Raw genomic sequence first — 20,426 nt, forward strand, 5'->3', positions numbered from 1 at the left:
CTGCACTCGCCATGCTGCGGGCACGGTGGTGCGATACGCGCGCCATGCTATTTATTCTCCCTCCAGGGGGGTCGTGGACCCCAAGAGGGAGATTAGTTGTCGGTATGCTGGGTGTCGGGATTCCAGCGCCCTTTTGTGAACCACATTGGCTTCCTTTTCCTAACCCTTTTGATACAAAGGTCTGTAGCCCTTAATATTTCACTTTTCAGTTTTTCCCACTTCTCCTGCTCTCCTTCAAAGTTCCTCCAGTCCGCCAATGACTCACTTAAACATATCCCCATTTTTGCATAGTCAGCATTTCTAAAATCCAACACCTTTGTTTTTGTGTGACAGGAGTTGGATCCTGTCTTTATACTAAATCATACTGCTTGATGATCACTGGATCCCACGCGCTCACCCACATATATGTCTGATATCCTGTCACCATTTGTAAGAATTAAATCTAATATTGAGTCTTTGCGAGTAGGCTCCCTCACCAATTGCTTGAGAGGTTCTCCCTGTAAGGAATTTAGAAATTTGACACTTGTAGCTGAACTTGCAAAAGACCCCTCCCAATTTACATCAGGTAAATTAAAGTCTCCCATGATTATGACTTCTCCCTTTAAGGCCATTTTAGTCATGTCCAACAATAGGTTCCTGACCAAATCCTGCCCCTGGCCTGGTGGTCTATAGATCACCCCAATGCGAATAATGTCCTTCTCCCCGGTTTCTGTGGTGACCCAAAGGGCCTCAGTTTTGTCTTCAATATTTTGTATTAAAGTAGCATTTATACTTTTTCATATAGATTGCTACCCCTCCTCCTATTCTTTCCATTCTATCCTTCCTAAATAAATTGTATCCTCGTATAGCTATGTCCCAGTCATGATTCTCATTGCACCATGACTCTAATTGACACAATATCCAGGTTATCCCTTGTCATTATCGCAATTAGCTCTGGAATTTTGTCTCCTAAGCTCCTAGCATTTGCACACATAGCTTTAAAAATTTTGGGGGTAATTCTGAGTTGATCGCAGCAGCAAGTTTGTTAGCAATTGGGCAAAACCATGTGCACTGCAGGGGGGGGGGCAGATATAATGTTTGCAAAGAGAGTTAGATTTGGGTGGGTTATATTGTTTCTGTGCAGGGTAAACACTGGTTGCTTTATTTTTACACTGCAATTTAGATATCAGTTTGAATACACCCCACCCAAATCTAACTCTCTCTGCACATGTTATATCTGTCCCCCTGCAGAGCACATGGTTTTGCCCAACTGCTAACAAATTTGCTGCTGCGATCAACTCAGAATTAGGCCCTTTGTCTGTGCATCTGTTACTAGTAGCCATGTCCAGACAGTACAAAATAAATGATAAGTTTAAAGTTGAAATTACCTGTTTGGTGATGTTGCTCAGTGTTTGGTATTTGTTTTTTTTACTAATCAGGAATCACACTCTGTCCTTTACACCTCACTAAATGTAAAGATATAGTACACCTGACCACAAATGCTCAAATGATCTAAGGAGGTAAACACCAAACAGCATGCAATAATAAACTACATTATGTTTCACTGTGCAACTTCCCCACAAATGCAATGCCAATTACAAGCAAATCATTACATAAAAAAACATACATGAGTTTGCATAAGAGAGAACTTTAGTGAGCAGATTGGCGAAGTCTTTTCATAGTTTAAAAAGACAGATAACATTGGTACAGGTGAGAATTCAGATGTTTTGGTAAGCTATAGACATAAATCTGAGTAGTTGCGGATGAAGTGGAAAGGTCTTGCAGCGTTCCCAACACAGATTTAATTTATAAGTGTCTGGGTTACTCAGACTGGAGTAGTTTGATGTGTAGAGGAATTGGACTCACATTTGTTTGAAAGCTGTCCTTCAGTGGTACAGATTGTGGGTTGATTGTTGACCTTCTGTTTACCTTCGGTAAAAAAGTCGGTGTAACGTTGAAATTATGTTTAAAATTGTAGTTATCCTTTGAAGAATGTCCTTTGAATTAATGGACAAAAGCCTAATGGCACAAGCTTTTCACTCACAAACTGGACCCGTGTCTGTCCTGCAGAACAGGTTCATGAAGTTGCTATGTCAGCACGAGCTTCCCATTGACCAAAGATGTTCGTTGATCAAAGCCCGGGTACTGTAACCCAGGAAAAAAAACTTTTTTTTCAATCACAGCCTACTGGCTTATAGTCAGGAAAATCCCAGGCATGGACCAGATAATCTGGAATGAACTGTTCTCATCAACATACAACCTGGATTTTTCCAGGTCCTTGCCTTGGTGTGAATGGGGTTTAACACTATGTTTAAATTAGTGTTATAGGCGTAGAACAATTATACAATACTTACCTTTTCCTAACTCCAGAGAGTGATTTACTGCTCTTACTGTGCATGCTCAAACATGATTGGCTCACGCATTCTAGACACGGGGAAGTCTGTCACATATGCAAAAGACTGATGCTTCCACTTTGCACTCCAGAGGACTTTTTCACCAGAACAGCTGGTACCAGATGTACCAGCTGTCCCTGGTCCGGATGACTGATACATTCCCACAATACAATATCCCAGAGGTTCCCAAACGCGGTCCTCAAGGCACCCCAACGGTCCAGGTTTTAAATGTATCCATGCTTGGCCACAGGTGATTTAATTAGCACCTCAGTCAATTTGATTTAACCATCTGTGCCGAGCCATGGATATACCTAAAACATGGACTGTTGGGGTGCCTTGAGGACCGTGTTTGGGAACCTCTGCAATAAAACACAGTATTATTATTGGTCAGTATGTTTTGGCCAATTATTATGAATACTAATATATATGTACCTAGGCATTACATGCAGGCCGAAATGTATACGGTACATTAGCTGTCTATGGGCGGAGATGCTAAAGGTGCACACACACGGTGCGATAAATCCTTGTGATTTTGACTATATTGTCAAAATTGCAAGGAAAGTTAATGCAAATCGCACCATGGGGGTAATTCCAAGTTGATCGCAGCAGGATTTTTGATAGCAATTGGGCAAAACCATGTGCACTGCAGGGGAAGCAGATATAACATGTGCAGAAAGAGTTAGATTTGGGTGGGTTATTTTATTTCTGTGCAGGGTAAATACTGGCTGCTTTATTTTTACACTGCAATTTAGATTGCAGATTGAACACACCCGACCCAAATCTAACTCTCTCTGCACATGTTATATCTGCCTCCCCTGCAGTGCACATGGTTTTGCCCAATTGCTAACACAAATCCTGCTGCGATCAACTCAGAATTACCCCCCATGTGTACACAGCTTGCGATACCGATGTGCAGTCCTGCGGGGTCGGTATCGCAAGAAAAAAAATAGACTGTGCAGGCAAGTCAATTTTGACTATTTAGTAAAAAGTATAGTCAAAATTGTCCATAGCCAAAATCGCAAGCACACAGACGATATTGCATAGTCAAAATCGCACATAAGTCAGTATCGCACCGTGTGTATGCACCTTAACAGATAGGTGTTTCTTTATGCTGTGTGTTTAGTCTTTCACTGGCAACGAGGCAATAAATTGAGAAAACACCTCTGGATGTGATCTGAGAGGGTTATTGTAACTTTAGAGGTGGAATAAAATGAGGTAATAAAATTGCGTCTGAGGAGTTCTGTGAAGATTGAGAGACTGGATTGTACTTTAGCAGATATGCTTGCCATTGTTTCCAGAAACAAACATACCACCTTCCTATTTCTGTTAAGGTTCTGCCCTATCAATAACATATATGCAGATATTTCATGTGTACATAAATCTCCACTGTGTGTCTAAGCATCCTAATGAATAAGGAATAATTTTACATTGTTGCCACAGACCTTTTTGGCGCCTACTATATACAAACAATAGTAAGAACATGTTTCTGTTTTCCCAGCCTGACATACAGTACTATATCTGATAGAGTGGTCAGCCTGGTAATTGTACGTGATATCAAATATGTTACCTGCCTCAGCCTCCCCCTCAGTATTCAGATCACAGACAAAAATTCCATTTTGTGGTCAGATCTCAGATGTGCTTCCGCAAACTCCACACACTCTGTTTTCTTCGAACTAGAGAACTAGAGATGATTTGACTCAAAACAGGAAACCTCAGTTCTTCAAAGTGCATCTTTCTCCACAGCATTAGTCACAAATGGTGAGAGAGAGAAAAGCAAGCTAGAGGGAGTGGAACAGCTAAAGAATCAGGTGCAACAGTTTTATTGGAAAATCTGGGATTGTGGAAGCAGACCTGGACTTCATATCAGCTGATGTTCCTACTATCCTGTCTCAACGAAATCTATCACAGGCTTGCATAATGCATTCCTCCCAACATGACCCTCTCCAGGAGGGACAGACTGCTCTGCTCCTGGACTTCCCTCTTAATTTATAATTGCCATCACATGTGCTGAAACACCTTTCTTATCCATAAACCTGTGCAAAACAGGTGCCAGCAATCATAAATGAAGAGAAAAATCCAGAAGCAGAGCATTTTGTCCCTCCTGGAGAGGGTCATGTTGGGAGGTATGATAATGATATGGTTTAACATTTAATAAAATTTTGTTTTACATGGTTAATATAACTTTAGCATTTATTAATAGCATTGTCCAGACACAGAAATGGTGGATGCATCTTGAGACGTGGCTGGCACAGCATCCTGGTGCACATTATACAGCTGCAATTTATTTGAAAAAGTGTCCAACTCTACCCTAAATATATTTTACCTCCATGGCTCAATTTTGGGGTTTGGTGGTCTCTAAACAGCTCTGGCATTGCTCCCCATTGTCCCCCTATATACTGTCAGTGATTTCGTCAACTGGGGCATTGACAGTATATAGGGGGTCATTCAGGTGTAGTTGCACCTGCGTCCATTGTTGCAAAGTACCAATTTTCATTCTGCGCGTGTGCAAACGGAACCTGCCATATAGGATGCAGATCTGCATCAGACCATTACTGATTGACAGTCTGATGTAGGCTGACCATATTATCCCTTTAACCTGGGACACGCATGAATTATACAGGTTCTGTGGCTGCTTAAAACCAGGTGAAGCTGCGATCGCAAGTTACGCCCCCGGTTTTGTCCCTATGGGGGCATGAACAGCGCTCAATGAGCTGCTGGCATGCCCCCTGTCCCTCCCTGTTGGGGAATAGATCTATTCACCGCTGCTCTGCTCAGAGTAGCGAGTAACAAAGAGGATCTCCCAAATGTGGGTGGGACAGCAGGACAGACCGTGAAAAACGGGACAGTTGGGTATGCTAAGGGGGGAATTAAATTAGCTTCCATACTTTACCATGGCTAATTGAGCCACAGGGGGCTATCCAATTTGCCCTGAAAGATGGCACTATCCGGAGGCAGACGAAACAAAAGCCACGATAAGTGCCATTTTATTGCGGCCACGAAAACTCATGGATCTGGGAACTTATATCTGATCCTATGTGTTTCGCCCCAAGAAATTTAAAGGGCTAAATTGAATTTGCCCCACAATGTGTTTTATTCATGTCATAAAAGGATGCATACAAATGGACTTGTGAAGTGAATAAACTGCCCTTTCACCAATATAATTATTTCATAAATCTGGAATCAATTGTAAGCAATATATATAAAAAATACCTCACATTGTAGCCAGCTAGCCAGGTCCCTGCAGATACTGAAGCCTGTTAGCCACGTTTCCTATGACACAGTATGTACAGTTACTTAACTACATTTTTGCATCATATTCAGATGTTGAACTATGCATTGGGGAGGGTATGCAAGTGTAGGATGATTCAGTGCAGAAATGGGGTGTATAGGGTAGGTGCGGAGATGTGTGAGTGTATGTCAGTGTGTGTTGTGAGAGTGGGTGCTGGTGTGCGTGTATGCAGCCTTATAAGTGTAGAGTGGTAGGGAGGGATAGAGGGATGCGGAGTGATAGGGAGGGGATATAGAGAACAGGCTGGTAGGGAGGGGATATAGAGATGCAGGCCAGTAGAGAGGGGATAGAGATGCAGAGCAGTAGGGAGGGAATATAAAGACGCAGGCTGGTAGGGAGGGGATAGATAGAGGCAGGCCGGTAGGGAGGGAATATAGAGATGCAGAGTGGTAGAGAGGGGATAGAGAGACGCCGGCTGGTATGGAGGGAATATAGTGATGCAGGGCGGTAGGGAGGGAATATAGAGACGCAGAGTGGTAGAGAGGGGATAGAGAGACGCCGGCTGATATGGAGGGAACATAGAGATGCAGGGCAGTAGGGAGGGAATATAGAGATGTAGAGTGGTAGAGAAGGGATATAGAGACGCCGGCCGGTATGGAGGGAATACAGAGATGCAGGGCGGTAGGGAGGGAATATAGAGATGCAGAGTGGTAGAGAGGGGATAGAGAGATGCCGGCTGGTATGGAGGGAATATAGTGATGCAGGGCGGTAGGGAGGGAATATAGAGACGCAGAGTGGTAGAGAAGGGATAGAGAGACGCAGGCCGGTATGGAGGGAATATAGAGATGCAGGACGGTAGGGAGGGAATATAGAGACGCAGAGTGGTAGAGAGGGGATAGAGAGACACCGGCTGGTATGGAGGGAATATAGTGATGTAGGGCGGTAGGGAGGGAATATAGAGACGCAGAGTGGTAGAGAAGGGATATAGAGACGCCGGCCGGTATGGAGGGAATACAGAGATGCAGGACGGTAGGGAGGGAATATAGAGACGCAGAGTGGTAGAGAGGGGATAGAGAGATGCCGGCTGGTATGGAGGGAATATAGTGATGCAGGGCGGTAGGGAGGGAATATAGAGACGCAGAGTGGTAGAGAAGGGATATAGAGACGCCGGCCGGTATGGAGGGAATACAGAGATGCAGGACGGTAGGGAGGGAATATAGAGACGCAGAGTGGTAGAGAGGGGATAGAGAGATGCCGGCTGGTATGGAGGGAATATAGAGATGCAGGGCGGTAGGGAGGGAATATAGAGACGCAGAGTGGTAGAGAGGGGATAGAGAGACGCCGGCCGGTATGGAGGGAATATAGAGATGCAGGACGGTAGGGAGGGAATATAGAGACGCAGAGTGGTAGAGAGGGGATAGAGAGACACCGGCTGGTATGGAGGGAATATAGTGATGCAGGGCGGTAGGGAGGGAATATAGAGACGCAGAGTGGTAGAGAGGGAATAGAGAGACGCCGGCCGGTATGGAGGGAATATAGTGATGCAGGGCGGTAGGGAGGGAATATAGAGACGCAGAGGGGATAGAGAGACACCGGCTGGTATGGAGGGAATATAGTGATGCAGGGCGGTAGGGAGGGAATATAGAGACGCAGAGTGGTAGAGAGGGAATAGAGAGACGCCGGCCGGTATGGAGGGAATATAGTGATGCAGGGCGGTAGGGAGGGAATATAGAGACGCAGAGTGGTAGAGAAGGGATATAGAGACGCCGGCCGGTATGGAGGGAATATAGAGATGCAGGGCGGTAGGGAGGGAATATAGAGATGCAGAGTGGTAGAGAGGGGATAGAGAGACGCCGGCCGGTATGGAGGGAATATAGTGATGCAGGACGGTAGGGAGGGAATATAGAGACGCAGAGTGGTAGAGAGGGGATAGAAAGATGCCGGCCGGTATGGAGGGAATATAGTGATGCAGGGCGGTAGGGAGGGAATATAGAGACGTAGAGTGGTAGAGAAGGGATATAGAGACGCAGAGTGGTAGAGAGGGGATAGAGAGACGCCGGCTGGTATGGAGGGAATACAGAGATGCAGGACGGTAGGGAGGGAATATAGAGACGCAGAGTGGTAGAGAGGGGATAGAGAGACGCCGGCTGGTATGGAGGGAATACAGAGATGCAGGATGGTAGGGAGGGAATATAGAGACGCAGAGTGGTAGAGAGGGGATAGAGAGACGTCGGCCAGTATGGAGGGAATATAGAGATGCAGGGCGGTAGGGAGGGAATATAGAGATGCAGAGTGGTAGAGAGGGGATAGAGAGACGCCGGCTGGTATGGAGGGAATACAGAGATGCAGGACGGTAGGGAGGGAATATAGAGACGCAGAGTGGTAGAGAGGGGATAGAGAGACGTCGGCCAGTATGGAGGGAATATAGAGATGCAGGGCGGTAGGGAGGGAATATAGAGATGCAGAGTGGTAGAGAGGGGATAGAGAGACGCCGGCTGGTATGGAGGGAATACAGAGATGCAGGCTGGTAGGGAGGGGATAGAGACGCAGGCTGGTAAGGAATGAATACAGAGATGCAGAGTGGCAGGGAGGGGATATAGAGATGCACGCTGATAGGGAGGGTATAGAGAGACGCAGGCCGGTAGGGAGGGAATATAGAGACGCAGAGTGGTATAGAGGGAATAGAGAGACGCTGGCTGGTGTGGAGGGATATAGAGATGCACGCTGATAGGGAGGGAATATAGAGATGCAGGGCGCTAGTGAAGGGATAGAGAGACGCAGGGCGGTAGGGATGGGATAGAAGAGACGCAGACTGATAAGGAGTGAATACAGAGATGCAGACCAGTAGGGAGGGAATGGTTGTAGATCATTGACCCTGTCTAGGTTGACAGTCACTAGGTCAACCACTTTTGATCAACATGAACTAGGTCGACACAGGAAAAAGTTCAGTATGTACTGAAGGTCAGCATGAAAAAGGTTGACATAAAAAAAGGTTGACCTGAGTTTTCTTTCGGTTTTTTTGTGTTCTTTACACCGTAAAATCAGCGGGAACCCCATTTAGTGCACCGCTTCGCTCACCATGCGTCGGGCAAGGTGCTTCACTCTGCTACCTCTGCGCTTGGCACAGGTTATTATTCCCAGTTGTAGTCCATGTGGATTGTAAAGCGCAAACATTTTCCAAAAATTAAAAATAAAAATGTGAAAAAATCATGTTAACCTTTTTCTGTGTCGACCTTTTGTCAATGTCGACCTTTTAACTATGTCGACCTAATGCATATCGACCAATAGTGGTCGACCTAAGTGTGGTCAACCTAACAACAGCACACTGTGCCTGCAGCATTTTCCCGGGGCCGTGTTACGTGTGCCTAGCAAAATTCCCCTCAATGGTAGTAAGGAAGCTGAGGAAGGAGGAGAGGAGGGAAAGTAGTGGAGATGGTACACTCCTGGGGATGGAGACAATAACAGGCCCACATGACGGTCTCTGTGTGGGAGGATGTGTTACACTCCCAGCTGTAGGGAGCACACAGGTGAAAGGAGAGCATACGCCGACTGCTGATAGGGAGCCATATAAAGCGCAGCGCTGTCTGTCAGTGCATGACATACCGCCTGCAGCTCCCTGCGCTGCTACTCACCTCTCCTGTCTAAGATCCGCTCATTGCGAGGATGAGGACACGTACAGAAAGGGGGACAGAGGGGAGCTAAGACGCCTGGCGAAGATGTCAATGTTAGGGGGAGGGATCAGCGACAGTGGTCGGAGGGGAGAAGCACTGAACTAGGGCCAAGGTCGAGACACACAATGCAGCTGCCATGGTTTGCTGCTCAGTGTTTAGCCCCTCCCTCCTCCTATCAGGAAGGAATCTGTCAGGTCCGGACCTCTGCTAACTACTTAAACAAAATAAAAAAGGTGCAGTGGGGTTGTTTGCTGGGCCTTCGAGCCCCCCAAGTGGCCAGGCCCCATAGCAGTTGCATCTCCTTCACACTCTATAGTTATGCCACTGGCAGTGTCGTAACTAGACATTTTAGCGCTGTGTGCAAGAAACAGCATCGGCGCCCCCCCCCCCCAATATATAAAAACAGGGCCAGTGCTCTCAAAATATAGGGGGAGTGGCTTCATGGGGAAGGAACATGGCCACAGAGCTCCCTTTTACACATTACGGCAGGTAGAGTACCCCTTTTTACACATTATGGCAGGCAGAGTCCCCGTTTTACACATTATGGCTGCAGAGTCCCCTTTTTTACACATTAGGCAGGCAGGCAGGCAGAGCCCCCCTTTTACACATTACAGCAACAGCCCCCCTTTTAACGCTTTACGACAGGCAGAGTCCCCATTTTACACATAATGGCAGCAGAATCCCTCTTTTTTACACATTAGGGTGGCTGAGTCCCCCTTTTTTACACATTACAGCATCAGAGTCCCTCTTTTTACACATTAGGCAGGCAGACAGAGTCCTCCTTTTACACATTACGGCAGCAGAGTCCCCCTTTTACACATTGAGGCAGCAGTCCCGCTTTTTACACATTAAGGCAGCAGTCCCCCCTTTTTACACATTAATGCAGCAGTCCCCCTTTTTACACATATCAGCAGCTGTCCCCTTTTTACACATTACAGCAGGCAGAGTCCCCTTTTTACACATAACGGCAGCAGAGTCCCCCTTTTTTACACATTAGGCAGGCAGGGTCCCCTTTTTACACATTACGGCAGGCAGTCCCCTTTTTACACATAATGGCAGGCAGAGTCCCCCTTTTTACACATTAGAAAGCAGAGTCCGCTTTTACATATTAGGCAGGCAGAGTCCGAGAGAGAGAGAAGGGGGGAGAGAGAGAGATAGCGCGAGAGAGAGGTTCAAGGCTGGTGACAGCCACAGAGAAAAGCATTATGCACTAAAATAATGTACAAAATAACAATAGTTTTAAACCAAAGCAACAATATAACACTTGTCCCTCACACCAGAGCTGGATTAAAGATTTAGGGGGCCCGGGGTACTTAAGACAGGGGGCCCTATGGTAATATATACACACACACACATACATACATACATACATACATATATATATATATATATATATATGTGAAGGCAGGGACACTGAGGGGGAGATACAAGGAGGGTTAGGGCAGGGACGCTGAGGGGGATATACTGGGAAGCTGAGGGCAGGGACGCTAAGAGGGAGTTACAGGGAGGGTGAGGAGAAGGGTGCTGAGAGGCAGATACATGGAGGGTGAGGATCAGGGTGCTGAGGGGGAGACACAGGGAGGGTGAGGATCATGGTGCTGAGGGGGAGACACGGGGAGGGTGAGGATCAGGTTGCTGAGGGGGAGACACAGGGAGGGTGAGGATCAGGGTGCTGAGGGGGAGACACGGGGAGGGTGAGGATCAGGATACTGAGGGGGAGACACAGGGAGGATGAGGATCAGGGTGCTGAGGGGGAGACACAGGGAAGGTGAGGATAAGGGTGCTGAATGGGAGACACAGGGAGGGTGAGGATAAGGGTGCTGAGGGGGAGAAACAGAGAGGGTGAGGATAAGGGTGCTGAGGGGGAGACAAAGGGAGGGTGAGGATAAGGGTGCTGAGGGGGAGATGCAGGGAAATAATACCTGTATCAGGAAAGCCTGTAGCATCACAGTCACAGATTACCTTACACCTTGGACTGGGAGGAGCATTTGTGCCTCCTAACGCTCCTCAAGAACTAGGGATGCGGGTACAGGAGGAGAGAAGGCTCAGCGTGCGCACGGCATGACATCTTCACATCACGTGCGGGCGGGTTTCCATGATTAGTTAGTAGACAGGAGGAGACGGAGTGCAGCATCAGCGGCTGTGTGTATGTACTATCAGTGGGGACTCGGAGTGCCGCCCCGCAGATCGGTAATAGAGATCCGATCTGTGGCGTGTGGCACTGGCAGAGGGCCATTTCAGACAGGGGGGACTGGGGGACTTGCCCCCGGAGCATCCCCCTTAATCCTGTTTGAAACAGGCTATTTCCCCGTTGTTGGAGGAGGTGGTGGCGGCGCCGAGCTGCCTGGGGATGAGGCAGCCCTGATCAGTAAGCCGGGAGGGGGCGGAGTATGTGCCCAAGCAGCTGCAGCGCCTTCCCGCTAAAGTCACCTGCTGGCCACACCAATGTAATGCGGGGTAATGTATGTAGTGGTGTGCCCAGCAGACACGGAGCTGAGCGCACAGCTACATACATTACCAGCGCATTCAATCAAAGATGGCCCTGCGGGTGCTGCTGGCCGGTCCTGCGCCTACAGCGCACATGCGCTGTGGGCAAGGCACCGCCAGCACACTCCTAGTTACGGCACTGGCCACTGGGGTAGGGTTGTCAAGAATCATTTACATTTACTGTCAATCAGTGGAAAATAAGTCACATTTTTACAAATCAGTAAGAAAATAAAAGTGTTGGTAAAAACCAGTAACCCTCCTTACACTACAATAATATACACAGAAATTACACATCAATGATGTTGAGATATTAAGAGGCTGATTTGTCAAATTGCCAAAAATAAAAAAAAATTGTCAGCAAAAGCACTTTAATCTCTTTGCTAGCATAAAAGACAAATGTCCATCGAGTTCAACCTGTATTATAACATTTTATATCATTTACATGTTGTATCCTTGGATATTTCTTTCAATTAGGAATTTATCTAGTCCATTCTTAAACTTATTGATTGAGTCCACCATTACTACCTTCTCTGGCAGAGAGTTCCAAATCCTTACTGCTCTTACTGTGAAGAACCCTTTTCTCCATTGTGTATGATTTTTTTTTTCTTCTAACCGCAGGGGGTATCCTCGTGTCCTGTGTAGCGTTTTTTTTATTAACAAATCGTCTGATAAATCCTTGTATTGTCCCTTTATGTATTTATAAATATTAATAACGTACCCGCTCAGTCGCCTCTTTTCCAGTGTAAACAAATCTATGCTTTTAAGTCTTTACTCATAATTCAGTGCCTCTAACCCTTTAACCAGTTCCAAGATGTCTTTTTTTATAGTGAGGTGCCCAGAACTGTACACAATATTCCAGGCTTGGCCGCTCCAATGATTTTTACAGTGGTAGGATTACACTCTCATCCATTGTCTCCATTCCCCGTTTAATGCATGCTAACATCTTATTTGCTTTTGTTGTTGCAGTTTGACATTGCATATTGCTACTAAATCTATTATCGATGAGCAACCCCAAATCTTTTTCAACTACCATTATGCCTACATTTTCCCCATTTAGTTTATAGGCTGCCCTTTTGTTCTTAGTTTCAAAGTGCATAACTTTACATTTGTCTATATTGAACCTCATTCTCCATTTGTCTGCCCAGACCTCCAGTCTAGATAAATCATTCTGTAGAGACTCAACATCCTTGTCTGAATTAATTACTCTACATAGTTTAGTATCGTCTGTGAAAATTGACACTGTTTTCTAGGCCCACTCCTAGGTCATTAATGAATATGTTAAACAGCAATGGCCCTATTACTGAACCCTGCGGTATTCCACTGAGCACTGAGGCCCATTCAGAGAACCTCCCATTAATCACCACTTGATGTTCCCTGTTGTACAGCCAATTACTCACCCAAATACAAATAGTGTTTCCTATCCCAAGTTCTCTTAATTTGAAAATTAGTCTCTTATGTGGGACTTTGTCAAAGGCCTTAGCAAAGTCCAAAAAGACCACATCCACTGCTTTACCCTTCACTTTCTCGTAGAAGCTTATTAAGTAAGTTTGACATGACCTGTCTTTCACAAAACCATGCTGATTCCTAGTAATAACCTTGGAGGTATCCAAGTACTCTAGTATGCTATCCCTTAATATACCTTCCAGTATTTCCCCCACTATAGATGTCAAACTTACCGGTCTATAGTTACCAGGATGAGTTTTAATTCCCTTTTTAAATATTGGGACTATCTCTGCTATACGCCAGTCCTTTGGTATCATTCCTGATGTAACTGACTCACTGAAAATCAAATATAGGGGCCTCGATAGCTCTGAGTTAAGTTCCATAAGAACCCTGGGTTGAAGTCTATCCGGCCCAGGAGATTTATTTATCTTAATTTTACTTAGTTTCTCCCAGATTACTTCCTTGTTTAACCAAGTACTTAGCAACAGGTCGTTATTATAGCTTATGTTGTGCTCTACTCTCGTCAACCGGTCCTCTCTCGTGAATACTGATGAAAATAATTTATTCAATAATTCTGCTTTTTTCCCTATCATCATTAATCAAGACATCCAACTCGTCCTTTAATGTTCCAATAATCTCCTTTTTTAACCTTTTACTGTTTATATACTGTATTTAAAAAAAACTTTTTGGGGTTTGTTTTACTCTCCTTTGCAATTTATTTTTCATGTTCTATTTTAGCTGCTCTGATGACTTTTTTGCATTTTTTGTTAAATTTCTTGTAGAACTGGAATGATTCCGCCTTCCCTTCAGACTTAAATGCTTTGAAAGCATGCCTATTTTTATCCATTTGTTCCTTGATCTTCTTATTAAGCCATATCAGTTTGAATTTACTACTCCTGTTTTTGCTGACCTTGGGAATGAACAAATGAGTGTACTTATTGAGCACAGTTGTAAAAACATCCCACATTTCAGTTGTATTCTTCCCATGAAATACAATTTCCCAACTGATGTCCTTCATTGCTTGTTTCAGCAAGTTGAAATTAGCTTTTCTAAAGTTTAAAGTCTTAGTTAGACCCTTATAGTGTTGTTTTTGGAAGCTGATATCGAATGTGATCATATTAAGATTGATATTTCCCAAAGTCTCCCCTACTTTAGTATTTGATATTATCTCCTCATTATTAGTTAGTACTAGGTCCAGTATAGTCCTATGCCTAGTTGGTTCCTCGATTACCTAGGACAAGTAATGATCTTTTAGCATGTTTAAGAACCTGTTACCCCTAGCTGTATTTACTGTTTCGGTGCTCCAATTTATGTCCGGGTAATGTCCCCAATGATAATGACCTTCCCCATTCCTGCAGCTTTTTCGATTTGCTGCAAGACTTGTAATTCGTCAGACACACTAATAGCTGGCGGTTTGTAGCATGTCCCTATTAAAAGCTTTTTTGTATCTTTACCCCTACTCAAAATCTCAACCCATAATGACTCCACGTTATCTCCAGTCCCCTCGTAAATGACCTCCTGTAAATACAGTTTTAAGAATGGCTTAACATAAAGACAAACACCCCCTTCCTTTTTATTAGTCCTATCTCGCCTGTAGAGGATGTACCCCTCCATGTTTGCTGTCCAGTCGTAAGAATCGTCCCACCATGTCTCTGTAATGCCTATTATATCATATTGGTCATTAAGTGCAATCATTTCTAATTCCCCCATTTTACTTGTTAAGCCTCTTGCATTTGCAAGCATACTGTACATTTAAGTTTAGTAATTCCCTGATCTGCAAGTTTTGTTGTAGATAACGTTTCCTTAGGAAGTTGAGTTTTCCTTAATTTACCATCGCTGACTATTTTTCTCCTTCCCCCCTCTCCACACCCATTATACTTTATACATCCCTCTTTTCTTCTCTCTCTCTAGTTGTCCCTGTAATTCTTTCTAATTCCTCCTCCCGGGTACCTAGTTTAAAATCTCCTCTATCCTTCTAACCTTCCCCCAGCACCGCAGCCCCCTCCTCATTCAGGTGCAATCAATTGCGACAAAAAAGATGGCGCCTGATCGAGAAATCCGCCCAGTGTTCCAAGAACACAAACCCCTCTTTCCTACACCAGTCTCTAAGCCACACATTTACCTCCCCAATCTACCTCTGCCTCCCTGGACTAGCGCGTGGCACAGGTAATATTTCAATATTACCTTAGATGTCCTTACCTTTAGTTTCTGGCCTAGGTCTCTATACTTATGCTTTGAAAACATATACAGTATATTGTACTTTTTTGCACATAAATTACAGTTTGGTAGGTTAACTAGGTTTAACATGCACAGTGCATATTTTGCATATAGCAATATCGTGTCAAATTAATTTCCTTGTGGTTTAAGGCGTGATTTTTCATTACGAGACAGGGACCGCTGCATCTCAGACTCTCTACCATCCCTAGTCAAACAAACCCCAGCCACAAAACTAAACAGGATGAACGAAGCGTGAAGATTCTTTGATGTCTGAAAACATATTACCTCTTTCACAGACTTAGCCAAACATTTGTAAGATTTCTACAGTAAAATTAAATTACATGTAATGTTGAGTGTTGCTTACTTTACGTTTATTTGCTTTGGGGCAGAGTTTGGGACCAAGGGGAATGTGCTTCCTCCAATGTCTTTTTGCCCTATACATCAAGGGGTTAAACTGAACCAGGACTGTAGCATTGCAGATCTGTGCCATGTAACCTACGCCTTCTCCCGAACATGCAATGTCATTACATCACGCATAATTGGGGGGAAGTAGGCTTGGCAGAAGCCGTAAGGTAGCTAAGCACCGGATGTGTCCGAAGCACATTCCACCGAGTATCTCTCCAGGCTGCAAGGTTTGATTCTAGGCACCTACAGAGCTGGGAAAAGTGCCTTACACCCTGAGTGGTGGCATCAGTTGCACACTCCTTCTTTTGGCACTGCAGTCAAGTTTTCTCGCTGTTGTAGGTGAAGGTTTTTTTTTTATTTCTTTACATTGTGCAGCCTATTAAATACGTTTTACAGCTTTGCTTGTTAACGGATTCAAAAAAGCTAAAAAACAACAACTTTATTTTTAAATATTTGATATATATATATATATATATATATATATATATATATATATACATATATATATATATACATATATGCTCTCTATTTAAAAAAAGAAATAACAAAACATAATTCTGTGCCTTTAATTTAATAGCTCATGCGTGAGCCAGCAAGCTTTCCGCTTTAGGCCAGTACTGCCAAGGTAGCTTTTATTAACAGAGCCCCCAAGTAATGCATTAACAGAGCTAATGGATTGACAAATCCCACACCACATTTACTTGAACCCTAATAGAGAATCTGGGTTATACACTTTTGGACAATCTTCTATATACTGTAGCTAGCCACCAATTTAGTCTCTCTCCCCAGCCCCCCCCCCCACTCCACACACACACCCAAGTTCCAGTAGTTCTATTTGCAGGACACAAGAAGGTATTCCCAGCACTGTACAGTGATAAACAAACCGTATACAAAAACTAGGAATGAGCGGTTCGGATTCTATGGAATCTGTACCAATATGAACACCAGGGATCTGATCGCACCCGAGCCGCAGTTCGGCTGTTCCCGCCAGACTCGGATCCCAGCGCTAAGCCAAACGTCATCGTCCCAGCACTGGATTCTCGTGAGACTTGGACTCTATAAAAGGTGCCGCAGCCGGGACTCGGCACCATTTCCCAGTAACTCATGCTAGTGTATGAACGCTGCTGTATGCTGCGCTAGACTCTGCTGATCTTAACTGTTGTGTCCAGAGTCTTACAACACAAGGGGCTGTTTTGCCTGTGTAGAGGCATAGGTGATATACAGGGTGATTCAAAAGTCACAGTACACCCTTTTGTTTCACAAACTGTGCAGGAAATGGGAAAACTGAATACTCCAGTAAGGTATGGGTGAGGAGGGCTATCTTTTAGGGTTTGTATTGAACATGGGCGCCATCTTCAAATTGGCCATCCTGAATCTAAGTCAGTTTTTTAAAATGGAAAGGTGGTCGTGTAACAAGATTTGAAATAGCAGTTATGGTTCCAAATTTACAACACTTTTTGTTGTTGTAGGTAACTGAAGATGGCCTTGACAAAAGAGGAGTGAATTGATTACGCCACAAATATCATGAAAGCATTACAGCTGGGTGAATTCCAAAACATCCCCTGTTTTGCTCACAATCAACTTGGTGGTGCAGGTTTTTTTTTTAAATGACGGGCATTTTCGGCATTCAGCAACAGCATGCATTAGACTGCAGCACCTGCAATTTGCTCTGTCATCAACTGAAGCAAGAGGTGGTAACAAGGTGGAATTTCACCCTTTATATGCGTCAGTAGATGGAGGAACAGCAAACTGCCATGCATAGCTATACAACAAGCCATGACTTTGGGAGAGGAGGGGGAATGTACCTTAGCCCAGCACAGTGGAGAGTACTTTCTGTCTTGTGCAAGGTGCTCAAACCCTTTGAAGTAGCCACCTGTGTAGTGATTGCTGACACTAGCTTGATTCCCCTAATGAGGGTTTTGGAAAATCAGCTGGAGAAATTGAAGGAGGAGATGAAATAAAGGGAATCTGCTTTTGATCCTAGGTTTAAGTTGTATGCTGTGTCTTTCTTGACAACTGAGCCAGATCTTAAGAGATGCAAAGTGCTCCTTGTGAGCAAATTGGCAGCTCAACTGACATGTTGCACTTCAACATCTCCTTCAGTTTCTTCAGCAGCAGCCAGGAAAAAAGTCACCTTTCCCAAAAGTACTAGAGGTAATGCAGATAAGTCAGCACAACATTTTAACATCTGGCCGGGTCTAAATGAATTGCCCAGCATTTGTGACACCTCTACCATAAATCCTTCTGATATGGTCACCATCCAAAGAATGGTGGAGGATTATTTTCATGACACCATAAAAATAGGCATATCACAGAGTTCCTTCGAGTACTGGAAGAAAAAAAAAAGGCAAACTGGAGGCCCTTGTACAAATTGGCTTTGCATTACTTAAGCTGCCCACCCTCCAGTGTGTACTTGGGAGAGTTTTCAGCACAGCCGGGAATCTTGTCAGCGATCGGCGTAGGAGGCTACTTCCTCAAGATGTGGAAAAGATTATGTACATCAAAATACAATTTTAATACCTACCGGTAAATCTTTTTCTCCTAGTCCGTAGAGGATGCTGGGGTCCACTTCAGTACCATGGGGTATAGACGGTTCCGCAGGAGCCATGGGCACTTTAAGACTTTTCAAGGGTGTGAACTGGCTCCTCCCTCTATGCCCCTCCTCCAGACCTCAGTAATAGGAACTGTGCCCAGGGAGACAGACATTTCGAGGAAAGTATTTACTTTTATACTAATGGTGAGATTCATACCAGCTCACACCTCAACCATGCCACACAACATGGCATTCAACATGACACACGCCAACAGGCATGAACCATTTACAGCAACATGCTGAAAACCAATGAAACACAACTTGTGTAACTATAAAGAACAAACTGCAGGTAAAGTACGCACTGGGTCGGATACCCAGCATCCTCTACGGACTAGGAGAAAAGGATTTACCAGTAGGTACTAAAATCCTATTTTCTCATACGTCCTAGAGGATGCTGGGGTCCACTTCAGTACCATAGGGTTATACCAAAGCTCCAGTACGGGCGGGAGAGTGCGGATGACCCTGCAGTACCGATTGACCGAACTTGAGGTCCTCATCGGCCAAGGTGTCAAACTTATAAAATTTAGCAAATGTGTTTGACCCTGACCAAGTAGCTGCTCGGCAAAGATGTCAAGCCGAGACGCCCCGGGTAGCCGCCCAGGATGAGCCCACTTTCCTAGTAGAATGGGCCTTCACCGACTTCGGTACCGGCAAGCCTGCCGTAGAATGAGCGTGCTGAATTGTCCCTCTGATCCAGCGCGCAATAGTCTGCTTAGAAGCAGGACACCCAATCTTGTTGGCAGCATACAGGACAAACAGAGCCTCTGTCTTCCGTAATCGAGCTGTTCTTGCGACATAAGTCTTCAAAGCTCTAACCTGGAGACTGTGACTCAGTGAAAGTGTCAGTAGCTACTGGCACCACAATAGGTTGGTTTATGTGGAAGGACGAAACCACCTTTGGAAGAAATTGTTCACGAGTTCTTAACTCTGCCCTATCTTCATGGAAGATCAGGTAAGGGCTCTTGTGAGACAAGGCCCCCAACTCAAGACACCCGCCTTGCGGATGCCAAGGCCAAAAGCATCACCACTTTCCAAGTGAGAAACTTCAATTCTATCTCCTGCAGAGGTTCAAACCAATCTGATTGAAGGAACTGCAACACCACATTAAGGTCCCATTGTGCCACTGGAGGCACAAATGGAGGCTGGATGTGCAGAACCCCTTTCACGAACGTCTGAACTTCTGGAAAGGAGGCCAATTGTTTTTGAAAGAAAACTGATAAGGCCGAAATCTGGACCTTGATTGACCCCAATCTAAGGCCCGCATCCACACCAGCCTGCATAAAATGGAGAAAACGTCCCAACTCAAACTCTTCCATAGGAGCCTTCTTGGATTCACACCAAGACACATTTTCTCCAAATACGGTGGTAATGTTTAGACGTTACTCCTTTCCTGGCCTGAATAAGAGTGGGGATGACTTCCTTAGGAATACCCTTTTGGGCTAGGATCCGACGCTCAACAGCCATGCCGTCAAACGTAGCTGTGGTAAGTCTTGATACACACATGGCCCCTGCTGTAGTAGGTCCTCTCGAGGAGGAAGAGGCTGAGGATCTTCTATGAGCAACTCCTGAAGATCTGGATACCAAGCCCTCCTTGGCCAGTCTGGGGCAATGAAGATTGCTCAAACTCTTGTTCTTCTTATTATTTTGAGAACTTTTGGAATCAGTGGAAGTGGAGGGAAAACATATACCGACCGAAACACCCACTGGGTCAACAGTACATCCACTGCTATTGCTTGAGGGTCTCTCAGCCTGGAACAATATCTCTGAAGCTTCTTGTTTAGATGAGATGCCATCATGTCTACTTGAGGAACTCCCCAAAGACTTGTCCCCTCTGCGAAGACTTCTTGGTGGAGGCCCCACTCTCCTGGATGGAGATTGCGTCTGCTGAGGAAGTCTGCTTCCCAGTTGTCCACTCCCGGAATGAAAATTTCTGACAGAGCTCTAACATGTCTTTCTGCACAGAGGAGAATCCTTGTCACCTCTGCCATTGCCGCTCTGCTTTTCGTTCC

The 20,426-nt window shown here is 45.0% G+C and overlaps 2 protein-coding genes across 4 annotated transcripts in view; one reads left to right on the forward strand and one right to left on the reverse strand.

The window, feature by feature from the left end:
• Positions 1-4,127, reverse strand: part of NTN1 (netrin 1) — a 475,394-nt gene extending 471,267 nt beyond the window's left edge. For both annotated transcript variants that reach the window (XM_063961056.1, XM_063961055.1), the window contains exon 1: positions 3,940-4,127. The gene's annotated coding sequence lies outside the window, so the exon portion shown is untranslated. The remainder of the gene's footprint in view (positions 1-3,939) is intronic.
• PIK3R5 (phosphoinositide-3-kinase regulatory subunit 5) overlaps positions 1-20,426 on the forward strand; it is a 241,652-nt gene that overhangs the window by 87,020 nt on the left and 134,206 nt on the right. The gene's annotated exons all lie outside the window — the stretch shown is intronic.

The sequence above is a fragment of the Pseudophryne corroboree genome, chromosome 3 (genome assembly GCF_028390025.1).
Source record: "Pseudophryne corroboree isolate aPseCor3 chromosome 3, aPseCor3.hap2, whole genome shotgun sequence".
NCBI classification, from domain to species: Eukaryota; Metazoa; Chordata; class Amphibia; order Anura; family Myobatrachidae; genus Pseudophryne; species Pseudophryne corroboree.